We start from the raw sequence: 20,634 nt of genomic DNA, 5'->3' as shown, positions 1-20,634 counted from the left end.
GGTCATTTTACCACGACGTACGCAGAGGAGTATTGGAAATTATGCGAAAAGACACCGGGACGTGTTAATGTAGTTTGTCGTGTAAAAATAGAGAACGATTCCAATCACAGACCACACCCTTTTTGAGTTATGCCCACAAAGTGTTGCAAGAAGACATTGTTTTCGGCTAGAATCACCAAAGTTGCTATGGCATTCTGCTGTTCTGTTCTTAACTAACGCTATTGCTGCATCAGATCGCAGCACCATGATATAATTACTGGTACAATTCTTCAGTAATTCTGTAAGAATATTCTCCTACCCTAAATTTCACGTGTTTGAACAATTGAAGAAACATGAGAAAGGACCGTGAGGGTTTGCAGAAATGTTCCCTTATTAGAATCGTTTACGAGCCATATCGGTTCGGTGGTATTGTCCTGATCACGCCAGCATCCACTGACACTGTTTATCACTTTACTGCCTGTAAATAAAATACCAAAGTGTCGTTTCTTGTTCGTGAGTAGCACAATCGCAGCTGATCCTTTCATATGGGCCCACTAAGCCACACATTCCCCTTTCTGCCATGGTGCCACAAGAGATGTCAATTTCACCCTTGAATTTCTCCCTTTCAGTTTCATAGAAAGTATAGGGACGTACACAAGAAGAACATGCGAAGTTTTGAAGTAGTCTTGAGATTTTCGTAAAATTTCATAGGCAATGTTATTATCCTTTGTATGTTTACATATTTATTACACCTCATTGGTGATAATAATGACGTACTACATAATAGTTCAGCTCTTCTACTTAATAAGTCATGTCTGTGATGGCTGTCCTGAAAATTAACCAGGTGTAAGCACTGCATGACGTTGGCTGGAAGGCCATTCATTAAAAAAATTGTGTGCAGAATAAATAAAATGCAGGTGTTGAATCGCACAGTCGCCGCCAAAAGTTTACGCGGCCGAGGTTCTGCGAATAAGTTCATTGTCAACGCAGCTACGCCCGCAGCAAGTAAAACTATGCAAAACTTTTGTTTTGTTTACTCTAGACCAGTATACGCTGTAAATCCGAATACTACGATGCGTGACTAAGGCGTAGAAATAAAAATATTTTTTCACCTTCCGGGGTACGAAAGCTTTTGACGCTGACTACACGTTCTGAAGGCGCGGTTGCTTTTTAGTTTATTCGTGATGACAAGCGCGAACTCTTGATGATGGAATATTGGAGCGTAGAATTGTAGAACTTGTGCAAGCTCAGGCGACTTCACGATGCCAACATAGCGATGAGGGGACGTCGCGACTTGCCTCGCCGCCGCCTCACGGGCGTGCTGGGTCGCCCAGGTTTGGTCGTCGAGGGCGGAGCTCCGCAGAGCCTCACGCAACCTCGACGAGAGGGTCGTGGTGTGAATGTGAGTGTACTGTGCTGGGCACTCCCACAGCATACGCGGAAGCGTAGCCGGGTGAGTGCCACAGCACCGGCAGTTGGGGGTGTAAACTTCAGGGAATATAAGGTAAAGGCGGACGGGTGAAGCGTACGTATTTCTTTGTAGCAGACGCAGTGTGGTAGCCTGCGCCCAACTGAATTTGGGATGAGGTGGAGGGAAAGAGCGGCACAGCATGCGTTTTGTTTATTAACACTGATGTTAAATGAATAGTCAAAGTAAATGAATGTTACTGTCCGATTCTGGACAGACTCGAGTGTAACGTATACGTTCTATATCCCAGTAGGCTCCATACTAATTCCATACTACGTATTCCTATTCGAATTTTGGCCAGATTTAAGCTCACCGAGTTTCAAGTAATCAAAATAGGTAAGCAATTGCTTCTTGGGAGGTAGCCGAGGCCATGGTAGATGTGATTAGTAGTGCGGTATATGTTAGTAGGCTGACTGGGATTATTACATGAAGTGCGCCAACGTACCTAGATAAAGTCACGGTGGAAATTACAGAGCCCTTTATTGTTTATATATTGAAGTCATTAGAGAGTGTCTGCTAAAAAGTAATAAGTTTAATAATATCAGGACTGATTAGCCTTCTGTTAAGCTGTTAGGAAAAATACCATGTACGAAGTTCTATTGTGGTTTAAATTGCAACGTTATCAGCGCTTCCAAAAGAAAGTGACTGTACAAGTCCATCTTTCTCGGGCGTTCATGTCACCTAGGTACAAGGGTAATCTCTCCCTTCGCATGATGCTTGCGACCTTTCTGGTTCCGGACAAGCGCGTTGTTTGTGTATATTTCAGGCGCGCTTGTCATGGAAAGGCTTAAAGCTGTAAACAGCGAAAGGCTGTACAGTACCTTCGGTAGCTATACGGAAAGCGCGGACAACCAGTTCACTTTCAGCAAACGCGCTCTCAACCAAGACATAATTGTGAGAAAGGGGCTCCTATATTACCCATAGCGAGAAATGTATCCAGAAATTACACCTCATTATCCCGATGTGTTTATGAGCCGCACTCTGCGGCCTCTATTCCGTATTATGACAAAAAATATAGTTTCTGCAGTGTCAGTATAGCCTAAACATAAAACAGTAAATTGAAGTCATCACATCAACTATTATATATCATAAACTGAAAGAAATAAAACTGAAACTGTACTTCATAATACTCGCACTGCAAAATTTGATGCATGTGATTCATTTCAATTTCCTATCTGTTCCAGGGTAGAATTATGCTGTTCAGTTGGTAAACACAGATTATTTTGCAAAATTTGATAAGAATTTTTGCCTCCAACATAAGTTCCTATTGGTCATGCACAATTCTCTCTATCGAATATATGGTCGAAACATCACAAAGTCGAATTGTGAATCATTTAAAAGTTTAACTGGCTTCTCTACATAGGGGAAATGCCGTAGGAATTTGAAAATGTAGTAATACACAATCATTTGGTTGCATAAACTTCCTGGCTATAGGCATGTAATTAAAAGCTCAAATGTATTACACGGCTTTGTCTTTTCGCGGCAATTTCATCCACTGCATTCATAAAGCAATGTACGTTTTTTTTTTATTTTAGCGCGAGTCCAAAAACACATAGCGACTTATATACCAAAGCGATATGAGTTTCAAGAGCTCGTTAATTAGGTTGTCATTTGAGCAAATAAAACGAGATACTTTCATGCACAGACAAAATAAGCGGCTAGGAGGAAAATCTGACTAGTCATTTCAGAAGAATAACTGAGTTTGGCTATGTAGTGCTAAACTATGGAGCTTTACATAATGCACATATTTTATACATCGCTGGATAGGGGTCAATGGAGATCGCTGGGCGAGGCCTTCGTCCTGCCATGGACATAAGTATAGTCTGATGATGATGATGAAACATTGCCGGAGGTGACCACCCCTCATCCAATAAATATTTTTTACAGTTTAATAATATATTTATTTGCGCCGTCAGCACTCGAAGGCATTACGGAAAGAAGTGGGTTGAGCAGGCTAAACAAATAATGCAATGATTAAAAAGTAACTTTCTAATCCTATAATTTTAGCTGGTGGTACGTGGAAAAACTTCAGTGCGCACGACGAAGGCAGCTTTACAATTATACCATATTACCTGACCTTACAAAGAATTTAAAAGGAACATAGTAAGTAATTAACAAATTCAGATTACACAACGTACGCTAGTTGATGTTGCATGAAACTTGCGTTTATTAGTACTCTTTAGGATTTCTTTGGGGAGGCGATACTATTCAAGGGCTGTTCGAGGCCAGAAAGAGCTGAAGGAAGTTAATGTGACTACATCTGATACGTATTTTGTACAGCTGATCAATACAATGCCTTATATGTGGTGACGGAGATACAGTCGTCCGCGGATATATCAAGCCAACTTATAACGAATTATTCTGTACATCGAACAGCTGTAAAATACCCTTGAAAATTTCATGCAAATGCATCGGGCTGGTGCACGCGTATAAAGAACGCTCGTTCACCAACACATTCGATATATCGAACGCGGTGCGACGCAGAAGACCTCATAGTGCATTTATTTGTACACTTTGAGGTATTCTGGCACTTGGAGGTGGAGAAGAGATAGTGCAGTCAGTTGAGCCCTGCCAGCCTGTTCGGCTAGCCCTCGTGCAACCTCGGACGTCAACATTCCTTCTATACGATTTTCGAGGCGTCGTCGTGTGGGTTGAGTGCCTATTCACGAGTTTATTTTCGGCAAGCGATGGCCCCTACAAGTGTAAAGAAACGAATCAGCTTGAACTTTTCAATGAAGTTGAAAGTGAACCAGCTATTTTTTTTGCGGGTAAATAAAGTGTGCTTGCGTTTTTCCCCGAGTTGCGTGCAGTAAGTTAGCGGCTCTCGGATGCACTAAGCGGTAAGCCGCCGTTTACCTGAGGGCCTATTATTTTATATATATAACGAACTTTTTGTGATCCCCTTCAGATTCGATATATCCGGGTTCGAGTGTATCAGTTTACGGGTTACAAATTCAAGTTTAGTTTTATTTGGGGTTAGCTAGTACCTTTTCGATCATAAGTTTATGGAAGTTGATGGCATATACAATGGAATTTCACACATTGGATGTATACTCAAATTTTGTCTTATTAGTGTTTTCTATAGTAGTAACATGAGAGAAGATGGTGGCATTATAAGTGTACAGGAGCCAATAACCCAACGTTCGATCCGCATTGTTACTAATCTGTAACATCTGTAACATGTAAGATTAGCCGTACTATGAACACGTGAATACTTTTATAAATATACAGGCTGCTGTAACTGCGTGTAAGCACGTCGAAGAGCTGTTTTGAATGGGAGTTGCTCAGATGATGTTGCTGCTACGTCTGGTGTGCTGCAAGGTGACGTGTGGGGGCCGATTCCTTTTCATTTTTTTTAATGCGAAAGCATTATATGCCCCATTACGCGAAAACCCGTAGTTGTAGTCGGCGACGCTACCAAAAATGGCCGACGGCAAAGAGTAAAAACGCGTAAAAAATGCTCGAATTGATGACAAATTTAGCAGGCAGGTTCATGTAAACAAAGTAAACTAATCCCTTTGAAATAAAAAATAGATAAATTTTGATCTGGGCGGGAATCGAAACCGGGCCTCCGGGACACGGAGGAGACCCGACTTTGTCCCCTACGACCGGATAAACTCATCCTAGCTCGACTCGCAACTCCCGCCCCACCACCGCTCCGAATTTCGCAGCTGCCGAGAAATGTATGCAGCCATCTACGCCTCAAGCTCTGGCGAGGCACCAGCACTGGCCGCCCCAACTCTCTGCCCTACGCCACCCCAAGCTACCCATCGACGATCATAAAATTATCCTCCGTCCCCGTGGCGGCCTCAACCTTCGGACCGTGTACAGCGTTGCGCTTCGCGATGCCATTCTGCAAGCAGCCCGCCTCGGACACCAAGAGGCCAAACCAAACACCGTAATCATCAACACCCTCCAACACGTCGTCCTCATCAACACTCCCGACCCGCAACGCCGACACCACTACCTCGCCATCAAGTCCGTACTCATCAAAGACACTGCCTACGACTACTCCTACCAAGCGGCCCCGTAAGACTTCGCCCGTGGTGGGGTTCACGGGGTCCCTCTCGCCCACTCTTACGAAGACATTCAGGATCGTCTCAATCGCGAGCAGAACCCTCCCATCCTCGACTTTATACGCATAGGCTCCACGGAGTCCATCATCATCCTTTTCGAACAAGACTGGGTGCCCAAGCACATCTACCTCTCCTCCGTACGCTATAGGTGCTCTCTCCTCAAAAAGAATATCGAGCACTGCCCTCACTGCGGCGCACTCGGCCACCACGCGGATGTGTGCCCGGCTTCCAAGCAACGCCGCTGCTCCGGCTGTGAACAAGTAGACCCCCTACCTCACATTAGTAGTAGACCCCTACCTCACACGTAGTAGACCCCCTACTTCACACAGTAGACGCCCTACCTGACATTTACCCACCGCCTACCTCAAGCAGGTGGTGTAACACCCGGGAGAATCTGGGTAGTGATCACTACATTATTGAGATTCTCCTACAAGCAGGCCCAGCACGCAGACCCGCTCGTGGTGCTGCCATCACGAAGTGGGACTCGTTACGTACTTTCCGAGCAGCCCGCACTCTACACACTATCTCAGACATAGCTACTTGGTCCGACCAGCTCTAGTGCGACGTCCGCGCCGTGACTCGCCTCCTCCCAGAGGACTGCCCTGCGGACGCGATGGATTCCCATCTCCTGCAGTCCTGGAAAGCTAAGGCGGGACTCGAGCGGAGGTGGCAGCGCCAGCGCTAGAATACAACATTCAGACGCCGGCTGACCCAGCTCAACAAGGAGACTGAGACGCATGCTGCGACTCTCTCTCGCCAAAAGTGGGGATCCCTCTGTAACAGACTGGAGCACAACATGAGCCTGCCCCAGACATGGAACCTATTCCGCCATCTCATTGATTCGACTCAGTCCAAGACACACCAGAAACAGATCATGACGAAGCTCATAGACTCATCCGAAGCCTCCCCACAGGAACTCCTCCAGACGCTTCGTGGTCTACACTTCCCCGCATATCCCCCCGGAGACCACCCACTATACAGGCTCCCCCAACGACCTCCTCGACAAAACCATCAGAGAGGCAAAAGTTAGGGCAGAACTTCAGCGTCTGAATACGTCCTCAGCTCCCGGTCCCGACGGAGTGCACAACAAGGCACTACGCAACCTCGATTCCCCCTCCATCACAGCCCTAACCGACTACTTCAATGAATGCTGGGCGCGCCGCCCTCCCAACCCCAAGTAAAGGACACTAAGGTAGTTTTCATTGCCAAATCAGGCAAACCACTTCGACTCGATAATCTCCGTCCCATATCCCTTACGTCCTGTGTGGGCAAGTTTATGGAGCACGTTCTCCAGACCCGGCTGAGCCGGTATCTGATAGATGCCAAAAGCTCCGTCTCCATGTACGTGAAAAAAATGACTATCTCTATCATCTCCTCATGTTAGCTGCGGTAAAAACTGCATTTCATTGTTTAAACGCTGAGATGAAGATGTAACTACGGGTGCAGTACATTGCCATATTGCTGCCGCGTCCGGTATTTTCATGAAATCTCGGTGACTTCGAAATACGCCTCGACGTGTTTCGGCCGTGTGGGACGACACAGAGATCTAGACCAATTTATTGTCAAATTTCTCGAAAGCGGATGACAAGAATATGAGTAAACCACTTCTTCACAGTAGTTACACATGCATCGTACTTCAAACCCAGAGTGAATATTTTGCGTAATCACTTCCGAGTGAATTTCGAAAAAAAGTGGAAGGCAATGTGCAATGTATTGTACAAGGGGTCTCAGGGGGATATACTTAAATGTTTGCACAAGAAACCGCATCGAAAGGCACAACACTTAGGCATTTAATTAATGCTGATTCAATATTGCAGTATGAGTAGAAAAAGAAATGTCCAGAATACATATTCTCAATTTAGTAAAGACCCTTGTTTGAGCTCGGCAAGACTTACATATCGATGTTACCCTACTAAAAAATCCTATTTAAATTCAAACAGGGTTATACAGGTTTAAACAGGTTTTAACGGGGTCCTGTTTGGCAACATACAGGTGTAAACAGGACCCGTTTACACACAAACGGGTCTGAACGGGGTCCTGTTTGGCTTGCAAATAGGTTTAAACGGGACCCTCCCACACAGAAATAGGTCTAAACAGGGGCCCGGTTTAGCGAACAAACTGGATCATACTGGGCACTGGCACCAAACAGGGGCCTATTTGGCCCGCAGGCAGGTTTTAACAGGAATCTCCGATACAGAAATGGGTCTAATCAGGGGACCCGTTTGGTAGTTAAACCAGTTAAACTGGCTCATACTGGTCCCACTGGCACCAAAAAGGTCTACATGTAGCTGTCATGCTCGATGAAGTCATACCATGCAATTTAATACTTGAACAGATTTACGGTAAAATTCGATTTGAAATTGGTACACACGAGCGAGCGCTCCGCAACACCCCAACGACAGCCGCTTCGCGTCGGCGCCGGGGCACAATCGACGGCGCTGCCAAACACAGACGAAAAAAAAAGAAACAAAGATATATAAATAAAAAGAGAGAGAAAAAAAAAGAAATCGCCAAAGCGGTATTTGAACCCGCGTACTGCAGATCCCAAAGCAAGCGTCGTAACCACTCGGCCACACAGCCACTCGGTCGCGCGGCCCCGCAGTTTTATAAATTGCTGTCCTTACTGTTGAAAGGAACGTGGCTGCAACCCGCCGTATAGGACGCATAATATCGAAATACTACCACAGAACACCCATACCAACTACCACATACTACGCCGTCACGATACATGCGGTCACCAAAGGGCCGAAAGTGGGCAAAAGCACGAAAGCATGGTCGCTTTCGGTGCCCCCAGGAGGCGCTGCCACTGCCCCATGGGCATGACCGTGCTGTCGCTCTCTGTTGCTGTGCGTGCGCGCTGCATTAAATGTGGATGTTTAATCGTCTGTACGCTGTGCCGAGAGAAAATGTCGTGCCCCTTGTGTGCTTTGATGATCACCTAACCCCTGGGACCGCGTAACGTAGCTCGCAGTACCTTTCGCGTGGTTCGCCGATGTCGATTATCGTAGTTATGGCCCGCTTGCGCTTTCTTTGTTCCCGGCCTCTGATAATATCGCATCGGATCACAGTGCACGGAAGAATTTGTTGAGCTATTACGTGCTGTAGTTCATCCGCAATTCAACAGTGTTTACGTCGGAAGGATCGTCGTGCAGTCGACGCCGCGACCTGACATGAAGGAGCGTTTGCCGACTACGCCTAGAAAGGTAAGTCCGGCGCTTGCGCGCAGTTTTGTAGTCAATGGTTCGTGAAGTGTGAATTGTTATACGGATCACGAGATGATTAGTAAAGCGACCACAATGATAAATGTGTTTTTCGAATGTTCGTTCATGTCGCAGTGCACATTTAGCGAACAGTCTCACAAAAAATGTCCTGAAACGTATTGGACGTTGCCAGGAGCTTTATCATGTATTTGCTTTCTGCTATAACGTATGCTAACGGTGATTGTTTGACCTGAATGGTAAAGAAAAAAAATCAAGCAGGGAAAGTTACTGCTTGTGTACGTAATTTCTGTATAGGTATTTCTAGAAGTACAGCCTTCCGCATTTGTAACTATATTGCGCGAGCGTCGATCATGGGCCATTTTAGCGCCTTCAACGGCGATACTTAGCGAGACCGACAAAACTAAGCAGAGGCGCATAAAGCACTCTCCTGCGCAAGCGTCATCTGCTAAGCTGCTATTTTCAGGACAACGCACACCCATTTCATAGTATGCTGGTGCGATATAGTTAAAAATGCGGGAGGCTGTATGTCAGCTAACGGCTGCGCGAGATGGTACTAGATTGTTGGGTCTGACGCATGGCCAGATTTTAGCTTGTATGCGAATTCTACTACATATAGTGTCGCCAGACAGGCTGTATTTCTTGTGTTGGGTGTCCTGTGTGTTTTCGTGTGCTTTTAAATGTTTATTTCAGAGAAGCCGAGATTACAACAGCCGTGTTTCTTTTTCATCGAATTTTTTTTTCTGCTGAAAAATAGGGCATTTGTTCTTGTAATTTCCAGTGCATCGTCCTTCGAGACAATGCTTTGTTCCACCGCATAAAGAAATTCGATTTGGAACACTTTTCATGTGCTAAGGAATTTTCTTCGTAGTACAATTCACATTTCACTTCCTACAGATGTGCGTTTGTGTGAAGCTTTTGATAGTAGATTTATGTTTGCTGCAGTTTCATTTCATGTTAAATAACCGCTTGTGATGTAACAATGAGATGTTTGCACAACCAGATGCAGCTTCGGGTAGTTTGGTTGTATGAGACTTTTCAGAATGTAACATGATCTTGTTAACTTGCAAGCTTGCAGTTTCAGCAGGGATTACAGTAAATTGAACATTTCTTATTGTTTAGGGATGTCAAGATTTCATGAACCAGAGGCATCTCTACACCGCATAGGAACCTAAGACATTTCTGCAGCCGGAACAGCACGGCAAAGCATCTGATCTGCATGCTGCGACAAGGTGTGTACAAAATGGTCCCTGCCACTTACACAAGCTGTAGGTTTTGTTGGTATAATTCATACCTGTCAACTCTCCTGAATTTTTCGTATTTTTCGTGAAGATCTCTAACGAGCATACCAGAGGGGGCACTTGCTTTAGGCCAGTTTGTTCAGATATATTTCTTAAACAGGCTAAATCAGCAGCAGCAAGAACACTGCAAATGTGCTCTGGTGATATAAAACAGTGTTGTCAGTTCTGGTGTTTCAGTTTGCTGCTGCTTTGTGTGCTGTTAAATAGTGGTTAATTATGTGTGTATCAATGCAACAGTGTGGGTGCTGAGAGAAAGCTTTAAAAAATGTGTGCTATCTCGCCAATAAAAATTTTTGTCTGCAGAATTTTTACAAAATATAAAGTTCACAGGTTGGCATGTATGACATAATGTACTATCAGCGTCAAATGAAAGCCGAACAGCGGAGCGCGTGCCACAAGCATCAGAAACAGGATAGTGCGCGCCGTCCAGTCATCAGCGCAGACAGGCCCACACATCCGGTTTGCTAGCACAGCGCCACCCCACTGAAGTGCAATTTCTTTTTTGTCTGTGTTCCCACTCGGATTTTTGAAAGGAAGAAAAAAAAAGAAAACAGAAGCGAAAATTCTGCAACATTCAGAAGCGCAGGTTTCGCTTCTGTTTTCTTTTCTTTATGTTGCAGAATTTTCGCTTCTGCTTTCTTTTTTTTTCTTCCTTTCAAAAATCAGAGTGGGAACACAGGCAAAAAAAATCGCACTTCAGTGGGGTGGCGCTGTGCTACCAAACCGGATGTGTGGGCCTGTCTGCGCAGATGACTGGACGGTGCGCACTATGCTGCTTCTAATGCTTGTGGCACGCGCTCCGCAGTTCGGCTTTCATTTGACGCTGATAGTACAGCACTGTTGCTATGAATATGCTATATTCATAACTTGCAGTTTCGGTCTACTTGAATTGCATATTTTGAATCTGGCCTACCTTCAGTTTAATCAATTGATTTAAGTAGCCTCCTCTGAGTTAAATGTAATTGGAGGCTATTGTAGAAATGCATGATGTGCTCCCTACTGACTGCATTGTGGCAAATTTTTTAGGGACCATCTTGTGAGGCATGCATATCCTTTCATGTCTTGCTATGATTTGCCCAACAAAAGCAGCAGGGGTTTGGTTACCTTTGTTATTACGCATTCTTGTAGACTTCCGTTTCTCTCTCTTCTAACATATGTGCATGCGCAAATTCTGTGTTCTTAATTATATTTCTGTAAGTTGACCTAATTGTGTATTACATTTTTAAAAAATTTGGGGGGGAGCGGGGTTATTGAGTCCCATAATACTAGAGAGAACGGGACCTCAGACCTTAAAGGCCACAAAAGGTGGCTTAAAGTGTTCCAAGCTCAGAATTTAACATTCTGTCTCCTAAAGCACTACCAGTATGAAACTGTTTCTAATTGCTTTGTTTTTATAAGCTAGCTGCCCGATTTGCAGCCACATTGTGAGAGAGTATGTTTTTTTCTTCTTTTGTTTGAGTTCTTTTGTTGAATGTTCTCCTTTTTAGTTCAGAAATTTTTTCCTACCACCTCACGCAATACTCCAACTGGAGCCTATGAGGTATGTTTATAAATAAATAAGCAAATTCCTGAGGCATGCAACAAACCATGCAAATCAGTCCCTAAAAAGCCATAAAGAGGATCTATTATTTTCAGCAGCTGCCTCAGTCGTACTGTGCTCACTGGCGCACTGACAAAAACCATTGCAGCAGCAAAGCACTACTCTAAACATTTCCCTTTCAACATTTTTAACTCTCATATGCTGTCTTCTCCAAATCGTGTTGAGTGCATCTGGAATGTTTCGGCAATTGTTTTTACCTCAACCATTATGCAAAGCAATCATGCAAAGGTTCAGCTTGTTGACTGTTGCTTATTTATACCTAGCCTGATCTGTGGAGTTGACTGTATGCTTTCTTTTTTTTTTGCATACCTGCCATGGTTGCTTAGTGGCTATGGTGTTGAGCTTCTAAGCACGAGGTCTCGAGATGAAATCGTGACCATGGCGGTTGCCTTTCCAAGGGGGTGAAATGCGAAAACACCTGTGTACTTGGATTTAGGCGCACGTTAAAGAACCCCAGGTGGTCCAAATTATTCCGGAGTCCCTCACTACGGCGTGCTTCATGATCAGACTGTGGTTCTGGCATGTAAAACCCCATAATGTAATTTAATTTTTTTACACAAGAACTAAGGTGGCTTTTAATGATGCCACCTTTTCACATTACTGCATAACCACAAGTTTGTCAAAATAATTGAACAAATGTCATCAGTCTTCTGTAAAAGCAAACTTGTCTCATACAGCAGCTCGAATAAGCCATTTTCAGTGCAATAGCAGGCTTAGGATGTTGCCAGAAAATTGTGTTGCATAAGGATGTGCTGCATCAGAAGGCACGTTTCTTGTTCATTGTATTCATTCTAGCATTATCTCATCTCTATGTTCCTTTCAATGGTATTCACTGTGCACACATACTTAAGAGATAAGGAACATCCACAGTGCACGCATACCAAGGAAGTCACAGTCATACAGAGAGCGATAGAGCACAGCACGCTTTCACTCTCTGTCTGTCGCTTATTTCCCTCACATGTGTTCATTGTGAGCACCACCAAAATGAAGTTACCGACTTGCCCAAGCTTCAACTCTTGTGCTTGGTGTTTTTTGTCTACAAAATGCCCATAAGCAAGTCATAGTGGTGGTGATTTTCGCATGTATGGAAAAGGCTTATTCAATTCCAGAACAGCTTCATTTGTTCTAGGCATAGTAAAGAACTTGCCAGTGTTTATTTTAAAGGCTGAATTGGTAGAAAACTATTGTGGTATTCCTAATGGCACCCTTTTGCATTAAGTTTGTGCAGATGCGTGAAGCTTATTATATGTTGATGAAAATAGAGTTGAAGCTATAGAAGCATATTTGTCAAAATGTAGTGAATGCTTCCCAGTAGAAATCCGGAGTTATGCTTCTTGGGACACCTATTGGTTAGCCTTATCGGGTAATGCGATTAGCCTTATCGATGCTGTAATGTTGCAGGGTCTGCAGGATGGCCAGCGTTACAAAAAAATTAACATCATTGTAAGAATACATGTTCTGCAATAATATTAGGATTGCCCCCCCCCCAAGTGACAACGCTTGCTTACACTATATCTGGGATAAACCAGGTTTACTCAGCCAGACAGCCATCCGTGCATGAGGGGAAGGGGGGGCGACAAAAAGGGGCTTTCGGGTGATCTTCAAGTAGATGGCTCATACATCAGATCTTTCTTACTGTGCATGCTATGTTGCTCAAAGTCAAGTTAGTTATGGGTACAATGTCTGCATTTTATTACTGTTTATGCCTAATGAAGGTTGCTTTGTTCACAGTGTCACTTTCTATATTGTTTCTCTTATGGCACTCAGCTCACTTGTTTTAATGCTGCTATAGGTATGGCTGGGCCTGGTGATGAAGTGTAAGCAGAACATGCTATGCTGCGAATTGGTGCGAATCTTCACATCCGAGTTGTTCCCACGACAGTCAAGCACCAGTGTGATTTGCTTCATTGGCAAGGTAATATACTATGGTGAGCTTGCACCTCAATATTGGTATTGAAAAATATGTCAAGTAAAAGACACAAGAGTTGGCCTTTATGACATATACACTCATGTTTTTTTTAAAGAGCTCTTTTAGCACTGTTCTTTATGGGCATGTTTTCAGAGGATGCTTATACTCCTTTATTACAAACTGCCATAGAGCTAGTTTGTGTGTTAAACTAACACTCTTTCACTAAGAAAAAGTCCAGTTTTTACTCGCACAGCGATATGGTGCCAAGGACGAAAGGGGTGGAATGGATCAATCTGAATGCATGTTGCTCACACAAATACAAAAAGGGCGCATGGCATGGCTAGCACGATTTGTTTTACAGTGATGATAAGCAGTCTCAATGTCTAATAATTCTATTGATAGGGAGCTAACACACTGGTTCCCCGTCATTCGAATAAGGAAAGATTCACATATCTCTGAAGCACTCTGGTCCTTATATTTTGCCACAATCAAGTGGTTTGTAAATATGGGTGCACATTGCACTGAGAGCAGTGCAATACTAATGCCAACTGACCCACACATCAAGTTTGCGTGGTCACGCAGCCTGTCATTTATACATTTGGCTTGTTTAGCCAATGTAGCATCTACTGCACAATAATGGTATGTGATAGACACTGCACCTGTGTACTCTATGCTTTTTTTTGCATTCTATTTTTTTCACCGGTAGTGATGCATGCCTTTTCATTATTTATGTGCCTACACAACAAGCCAAGCTTGTTCTTGTCCGAGAAAGAATTCTAGGAAAAGCCTACGTGCTGCAACTTTTCTCGGAACGAAACTAGCTTGGCTCGTTGGGTTGGGTTAAATGGTTCGATGGGTTTTGGAGCCCATACGGGTTCCTTGCTCACACTAAGACACATAAGCTTGTAGGCTGTGCTTCTGTAATTTGTACAGCTCACTGACAGTGCAGGTGCGGGCCTCATCTTCTCAAAGAAGCTGACTGACTGCACCTTCCACAGAGCAGGTGACTCGGGTTGAGTGAGGCACCAGTGTTGGTGTTTGTTCCCTTGTGCAAAACAGCAGCTTTAGGTTCATTGTAGTTGTAGGAAGACAAGTTACACATAACTTCCATGGTTTGAGTGGCCGCATTTCTCGTGGGGCATCAAGCTTTTTTTTTCCGACTGTCTGCATGGGTGCTTCAGTAGCATTGGTGTGAAGTTGGCATAGAGTTGTGCATTCAAGAACTTCTGAACAATGACCTGCTGTAGTTAGCGCTGTGAAGATTGCATCGTCTACCAAGCCTTTGGTTTTCTGTTGGTGTACTTGTAATCGTGCTGTCAGTAATTTCTCGGCTTGCCGAATTATCTTGAGGCCCCACACTGACGCTATCTATGTGTTCAAGTGCAGACTTTTTAGGATAAGGTTCTTCGCTTTGCAAATGTGGTTGTAGGAAAGGTGGCACTTACAGGTGCCTATTCTAGACATTATTGAAACAAGCCAGCGAATCTTGGTTACGTCTTGTCCATAGTGTATAGCAGTTAGTCAAGGGTTGAGAAAATTGCTCTCAGTGGTAGCATGCTGGCAGTAACTTGGTCATTGACCACATCCTCATCATCATGTTACCTGATTAGATGAATTTTCGTTGAAGCTTTGACAAAATTTCCTACAGAAGTTATGGATAACACATTTTAGCCAAGGCACATTGGTTTGTCTTACTCGTGTCCAGATTAGAAATCTTTAAGTGCCACCTTTCCTTCAACCAGACTTACAAAGCTAAGAACCTTGTCCTGAAAAGTCGGCACTTTAAGACATCAGTAGCGTCAGTGTGGAGCCTCCGGATAATTCGGCCAGCCGGGCAGAAATTACTAATAGCAAGAGTTCAAGAATGCTGACAGAAAATCAAGGGCTTGAAAACTGACACATTTGCAAGATGCCAACTAGAGCAGCTCTATGTCCACTTCATAGCGACGCTAAGGGACCACCTGTGCAAACTGTCGCAAGAAAGCTTGACATATTAAAACAAAAAAAGCCTGTTTAAACCAAGAAGTTACCTTCAGCTTGTCTTCCTGCAAGCCCACTAAACCTGAAACTGCCATTTTATGCAAAGGACTGAACTTCAACACTGCAGGATACTTCACGATATCCTGGCGAGAGTAACCTGCACCGTGGAACATGCCTGCAGTCAGCTCCTTCTGAAGTAAAAGAAAAGGTCTACGTGGCGTAGCTGCCATGGTGTAACCCTGGAATCTGTTTCTGCTCCGCAACTTGAGCTTCTTTTTTTCAGTGACCACAATTGCATTATTATGAAACGGAATGCATTAACAGGTTCAAACTCAGGGTAATATTTTTATCTGCATGACTTTGTGGCCAAAAACTGATGAAAGGAGGCGCAATGCGACTATTGAACCTGTCCAGGGGACAGGGACGCAAGAAGTTTTAAATCCATTTGCATAGGCTAACAATCGCAAGGCAAACAGCTGCTATTGCGTGAAAAAGTACCATGCACTTCTTACTTCAAGGAATAGTGCCAATCTTTTTCAGCTGTAGTTAGCACCATGTGCGTACACTGCACATGTATTGAGTTAAATGTAAGGAAGGTATTGCAGAATAGGCCATTTATAACTAATGGCCATAATTTTGGCATTAGTAGATCTTTGCCTCAGACCATCGACAATTTCTTGAAAGTATGAAATTTTTGTTTATGTAGCTGCTGTCAGCATATTCTATATTATCATTTCATCTTATGCATATACTGTTTGCTCTAAAAAATTTAAATTCTTGAGTTTCAGCATGCTAAAACCACGATATGATTATGAGGCATGCTGTAGTAGGGGACTCCGGATTATCCCTTGAACCCTTGTTAACTCAAACTCTGATATCTGAACATATCAGTTAAGTCGAAAATTTTTTCGTGGCTCGGTATCGACTTTATCTATATTTGACCTCTTATCTAGCAATGCTTCTGTGCTGTGCTCCGGGTATCTCGAAATCTTGACTGCAACACTGTAGGGAAAATGTTATCACCCAAAGGTTTCCATACATTGTACCAGCTGCGATATCTCCAAAAGTTGCAAGATCGCAAGTTTGTAGCAAATTCTGCTTCATTCCTTTCTGCTTGTCATCCACTTTCACGACCGGCAGAGATCTCATTGGTAATCCGGGCAGAGTGTTTCTCTGACCCCTGACAAATTGCAATGAGCATGATAAGGCCTCCCGCTTTTTAACTATATTACATGAGAACACTATAATATGGTTGTGCATCATCCTGAACGGGACATCGCATTAGACGACTTTTGCACAGGATAGTGCTTGGTGCACCTGAGAGTACTTCTACATGTCTCACTGATTATTGTGCCTTAGAGGTGCTAAAATGATGCGGGATGGACGCTCGCACAATATGGATAAAAATGCGGGAGGCTGTACACCTGAGCACCACAACATACATGCTCATGTGTACGCATAGAGTTGTCAGCTTGCTTATTTCCTGTGCTCTGTGTTTCTGTGTGGATCTGCTCGCTAGGCCATACCGTGTGCTGCGCCGAATGTTTGGCACGTTATTGGTATTTTTTTCATTAACAAGTTCAGGGCCATGATCTTGTAGCAATGCGTTGTCTGATGCGATTTCTAATCGTGCTTCGTCAGTTGTCATAGTGACACTGTGCCCACGTTATCAGTACGGGTTTGATGGAACATCGTATAACGGCGCTGTGTGAGAACGGATCACAGAAAGAATGCACAGAGGACAATCGCCGAACTTCAGCTGAGGTTTACAGCAGAAAAATTACACAAGCAGCAGTTTCTGCGCAGAAACATTGGACAAAATACTGCCATGGCGCACATTGTGTCGGCGCGATCACAACAGATGGTCATGTCATACAACTCTACGGAACATCCTGATCTGCGCAAGATCAAAGACACATTTGTACTACACGTTATACAATCAAGTTACGCTCTTCAAGCCCGCCAACTTGGAAACCTTTTGCAAATATATCTCTTCTCTTTTTGACAAAAGTGATGCGGTGCTAATGCAACCTTCTCCTTCCTTTTTTCATGTGAAATGCCTCAAGCAATTCTCTCTCTTTTTGATCCTTAAAACTTCCTAGTATACAAGTGTCGTCGTACACTGGAGTGCAAGGACACCTTTTGCAATGGTCAGCCGAGTGACCCCCTGCTACGAAAGCCTGCACGGATGCTCGATGCTCCCTCAAATGGTCATTAAAACATCTACCAGTTTGGCTGACATAACACCTGCCACAAGAGAGCGGGTTGTGGTAAACCACCTCCGTCTGGCGGCGTACGAAGCCCTTAGCATGTTGTTTCGCACACTTATGTGAAGTGCGTGCACTGTTCACTGCACGGCAAATTCACCCCAGTTTTTCTGAGCGGAGAACACTATGGGAAGGCCGCACTTTCCGGCCACTTTCTTCAAGTGGTGGGAGAGGTTGTGCAAATAAGGCACCATTAACGGCTTCCTTGACCATTCTTTATCGGCTCCCCTGCTCCCCACACCAGACCTTATTTCACCAAATAGGCTTTCAACAACAGAAGCGATTGTTTCACCAGGGAAACCCGCCTGCTTGAGCCTCTTGGTTGTTTGCACTCCGAGCTTTCTGATGCTCGCATCACCATTCGTGCGCGGATCTGATACTGTTCAATGCGATGTCTCTCTTAACAAGTTTTGAGTTCCAATAGTCCCATAGTCTCCTCCGCTCGGAAAAACTGGCACGAATGTGCTATGCTGTGAACAGTACATGCACTTCACAAAAGAGTGCAAAACAGCATGTTAAGGGCTTCGTACGCTGCGAGACGGAGGTAGTTTACCACATCCCGCTCTCCTGTGGCAGTTATGTCAGCCAAACTGGTAGATGCGTTAATGACCATTTGAGGGAGCATCGAGCATCCGTGCAGGCTTTTGTAGCGGGGGGGTCGCTTGGCTGACCATTGCAAAGGTGTATTTGCACTCCAGTGTACGACGACACTTGTATACTTGGAAGTTTTAAGGATCAAAGAGAGAGAGAATTGTTTGGGGCATTTCATATAAAAAAGAATGGAGAAAGTTGCATTAACATCGCGTCATTTAATTTATCAAAAAGAAAAGACATATATTTGCAAGAAAAGGTTTTCAATTTCGCGGGTTTGAAGAGCGTAAATTGATGATGGGGTATAACGTGTAGTACAAATGTGTCTTTAATCTTGTGCAGATGAGAACGTTTGTAGTGCTGTATGACATGATGACTTTCTGTTATGATCGCGCTGACAATGTGCGCCATGGCGGTGTTTTGTCCAATGTTTCTGTGCAGGAACTGCTGCAGTAAACCTCAGTTGAAGCTCGGCAATTGTCCTCACATGCACCGTTATAACATGTTCCATCAAATCCATACTGACAACATGGGCACAGTGTCACTATGACAACTGACGAAGCACTATTAGAAACGGCATCAGAAAATGCATTGCTACAAGATCGTGGCCCTGAACTTGTTAATGAAGAAAGTACCAATAACATACCAAACATTCGGCACAGCCCGTGGCATGGCCTAGCACGCAGGTCCACACAGAACACAGAGCACAGGAAATAAGCAAGCTGACAACTCTATGCATACACATGAACATGCATGTTTTGGAGGCCAGGTGTACAGCCTCCCCCATTTCTAGCTATATCGTGCGAGCGTCCATCACGCAGTCATTTTAGTGCCTTTAAGGGACAATAATCAGTGAGACCAGCAGAAGTACTCAGGTGCACCAAGCACCCTCCTGTGCAAGAGTCGTCTAAGGTGATGTTCCCTTCAGGACGACGCACGACCATATTATAGTGTTCTCGTGCAATATAGTTAAAAAGCAGGAGGCGGTACCTTCTCATGCTCATTGCACTTTGTCAGGGGTCAGAGGAACACTCTGTCTGGATTACCAATGAGATCGTGGCGTAGAAAGAAGCAGAATTTACTACAAACACCATCATAACATGTTCCATCAAGCCAGCAACCAACTAGCCCATCTAAGTCTCATAATTATCAGTATGGGATAAACCAGCCAAACAGGGATGCTAAAGCCACTATTCCACAACGGTATTAACTTTGCTGGCAGAAAGGTAGCTTCCAAGTAATTTATTAGCGTGGCGTGTCCATGCTGCTTTTTAAATGTGTATTTTATGCTTGTACTACTTAATTCTGTTGCTTCAATACTATTGTTAATCGAATAAGTGATGTCTTTTTGATTATAACACTTGTTTCAGTGGCCCGCTAATTGTGACAGTTTATTCTACCACAGTAATGCATGTTCCCTTAGAATCATAGCCAAATTGCCTGAAACCAGTTACCTTTGAATGAGATTTGTTAGTATCTCCTATATTCTGAATGCTTACCCATTCTTATCTGTGTGAACATACGCAAAACTGCTTTTGCCTTTGTGTGAACCTGTTGCATAAGTGAAAAGAAATTGTTGGCTTTTCTTTACTTTTTCAGGTGCCCTGCAAGCTCTCACCAAAGCAACACATTCCACTGGTTTTCTGTCAGAGTACCATTATAGAATTTTGAATAAACTATGCTTGTCAGATGTGCGACATGCCCCGTCTTAAAATCAGAGCGCTTCAGTAATAATGTTTGAATGGGTGTACATAAAAACACACGTATACTTATGTCTTTCTTTTACAAGTCCTCTTCACCCGACGTTTTTCCAACTTAAAATTACGCTTTGCTGTACATTTGTTTTATGCACAAACCATTACAGCAACACAACACTGCAGTAAAATGAGTACAAATGATAAAGCATGCAGTACACCTGCAAGAATTACATTTGCATACTTGTAGTACATATGAAAATGAGCTACCGATCTTTTTCAGGTTGCATACTCTTATAGGTCATACATGTCAAGCGCACTCATAGGTCACACAAAACTCGTTCAAGGCTGATCTCAAATCCATAAGTGCACCAAATAGATTTAAAGAGTGACTTATGTTAAGTGACATCGGACCAGTCTAAAGAAACCTGGCTCAAATAGGGAAATAAATAGGTTCGAACAGGGTCAAACGGGAGTGGACTAAACGGGGACAAACAGGTCTGGGCTAAATGGGTTCAAACGGGGGCAAACAGGTCTGGGCTAAATGGGTT

At 43.9% G+C, this 20,634-nt stretch overlaps 1 long non-coding RNA gene across 2 annotated transcripts; it reads left to right on the top strand.

Moving 5' to 3' along the window:
- Positions 1-8,367: 8,367 nt before the first annotated feature.
- LOC125942269 (uncharacterized) lies at positions 8,368-20,094 on the top strand. Of its 2 annotated transcripts, none has more exons than XR_007464947.1 (4): positions 8,368-8,726; positions 9,864-9,973; positions 13,435-13,557; positions 19,989-20,094. It is a non-coding gene; the product is annotated as an uncharacterized LOC125942269 (long non-coding RNA). The 2 variants fall into 2 exon arrangements; XR_007464948.1 differs by having other exon boundaries at positions 13,435-13,570.
- Positions 20,095-20,634: the final 540 nt, after the last annotated feature.

The sequence above is a fragment of the Dermacentor silvarum genome, chromosome 1 (genome assembly GCF_013339745.2).
Source record: "Dermacentor silvarum isolate Dsil-2018 chromosome 1, BIME_Dsil_1.4, whole genome shotgun sequence".
Lineage (NCBI taxonomy): Eukaryota > Metazoa > Arthropoda > Arachnida > Ixodida > Ixodidae > Dermacentor > Dermacentor silvarum.
This window is presented reverse-complemented; position numbering and strand designations above follow the sequence as displayed.